This window comes from Nicotiana attenuata, unplaced genomic scaffold (genome assembly GCF_001879085.1).
Source record: "Nicotiana attenuata strain UT unplaced genomic scaffold, NIATTr2, whole genome shotgun sequence".
Lineage (NCBI taxonomy): Eukaryota > Viridiplantae > Streptophyta > Magnoliopsida > Solanales > Solanaceae > Nicotiana > Nicotiana attenuata.
Genome location: NW_017670800.1, coordinates 257868 through 260506, shown reverse-complemented (window position 1 = coordinate 260506; position 2639 = coordinate 257868).

The window sequence follows — 2639 nt, the reverse complement described above, 5'->3', positions numbered from 1 at the left end:
TATGGTCTAAAGCAGTCTCCTCGAGCCTGGTTTGGTAAGTTCAGCACAGTTATTCAGGAGTTTGGCATGACTCATAGTGAAGCTGATCACTCTGTATTTTATCAACATTCTGCTTCAAATCTCTGTATTTATCTAGTCGTTTATGTTGACGATATTGTTATTACCGGCAATGATCAGGATGGTATTAGTAAGTTGAAGCAACATCTTTTTCAGCACTTTCAGACTAAGGATCTGGGCAGATTAAAGTATTTTCTAGGTATTGAGGTCGCTCAGTCTAGCTCAGGTATTGTGATCTCACAACGGAAGTATGCCTTAGATATTCTTGAAGAGACAGGAATGACAGGTTGTAGACCGGTTGACACTCCGATGGATCCGAATTCTAAACTTATGCCAGGACAGGGGGAACCTCTTAGCGATCCTGCAAGATATAGGCGGTTGGTTGGTAAATTAAATTACCTTACAGTGATTAGACCTGACATTTCCTTTCCTGTGAGTGTTGTGAGTCAGTTTATGGATTCTCTCTGTGATAGTCATTGGGATGCAGTTGTTCGCATTCTTCGGTATATAAAATCAGCTCCAGGCAAAGGTTTATTGTTTGAGGGTCGAGGCCATGAGCAGATTGTTGGATACTCAGATGCTGATTGGGCAGGATCGACCTTCTGATAGACGTTCTACGTCTGGATATGTGTCTTGGTAGGAGGAAATTTGGTGTCCTGGAAGAGCAAGAAACAGAATGTGGTTGCTCGGTCTAGTGCAGAAGCAGAATATCGAGCAATGGCTATGGCGACATGTGAGCTAATTTGGATCAAACAGTTGCTCAAGGAGTTGAAATTTGGTGAGATTAGTCAGATGGGACTTGTGTGTGATAATCAAGCTGCTCTTCATATTGCGTCAAATCCAGTGTTCCATGAGAGAACTAAACACATTGAGATTGACTGTCACTTTGTTAGAGAAAAGATACTCTCGGGAGATATTGCTACAAAGTTTGTGAAGTCGAATGATCAGCTTGCAGATATTTTCACCAAGTCCCTCACTGGTCCTCGTATTAACTACATATGTAACAAGCTTGGTACATATGATTTATATGCACCAGCTTGAGGGGGAGTGTTAGAATAGTCATGTAAATAGGAGTAAATAAATAACCCTAATCCAATATATGTTAGGAGTAGGACATGTTATGTGTGTATATATATAGGGCTCATTGTAACATATGTATATACATCAATAATATATTTTCTCCCGTGCTTTCTCACATACTCAATAATAAAGAGGGAAAATAAAGAGGGAAAATTGAAGAGGGTAGTTACTTTTCTGTTACCAAAACAGAAAAGCGGATTGGATTTAATATTAATATTTTGTTATTAAAACAAATATTTAATAACATTTCTGTTAATATTTTACTATTAACAAATAAATTTGGTCCAAAAAGTTAATCAATCAATTGACCGAATCCGTAGCCGTAGCCGTAGCCGTAGCCGAGCGACGACGACGACGGCGCGAGGCTTGCCTTCTTCTCAACTCTTTAAGATCTAGAAGAAGAGCAATTGCTTATACACCCATAAAAAACCTCTTCCTCTTCCATTATGGGACAATGCCCATTTGCCAAGGAAGGGGGAACTTAAAATTTCACTCAAAAATTTCATTTCCCTCCATTTCCCATTCACCCTCTTTTAAGTATTTAATATATTAATTAAATACCTTAAAAACCCAACATTTTATTTGTACTGTCAACTTCTTATCTTATTTATTCATCGTTATAAGAAAACTAAATATTTAGTTTGTTGAACTTATCAAGAAATTTTTAATAATTATTTTTATAAAAATTACTATTAAGTATTTATTGCCTTCGTAACGATTTATATTGTAATTTGTCAGTCTTTTTTATGTACAGTCAATTTCTTAATAATTTTATTAATCATTAAGATAATACTAAATACTTAATTTGTTTAACTAATTGATATAATTTTTAATAAATATATTTATATACACTATTATGAAGAATTTATTTCATTCGTAACAATTTGTATATTAATTTGTTATCTTTTACACAAAAATCGGGTAGAGTCCTTTTTATACTGATAACTAATTATTTTATTATTCATATATGATAATACTTTTACTATACGATTAATAATTGATTAATATTTTATCCATAATTGATTACTCAAGTCGGCTACGTTAGTGACGAAACGTAGTTATTGTTCTTCACTAAAGAATACTAAAGAGCACAATAGGCACACTAAAAGACCCTAAATAACACTAAAGGCACATCACTCTAGAGTGCTAAATAACATCAATTAACATAAATTATAATGTATTTGTAGTTCTACTACACTAAGGGACATCACTAAAGGGCACTAAATAACACTAAAGACACATTTATTCAATAATCAACAAGTAATACAAAATATTCAACAACTATATAACAAAGGTATAATAAATAATTTTCGCATAAATTTCCTAAACATTAAAGCAATTCAGATAAAGAAATCAAAAAGAAATTCACAAAACGAGCACAAAATCATGCAATACATTACTACCAACTAATTATATATATATATATATATATATATATATATATATATATATATATATATATATATATATATATATATATATATATATATATATATATATAT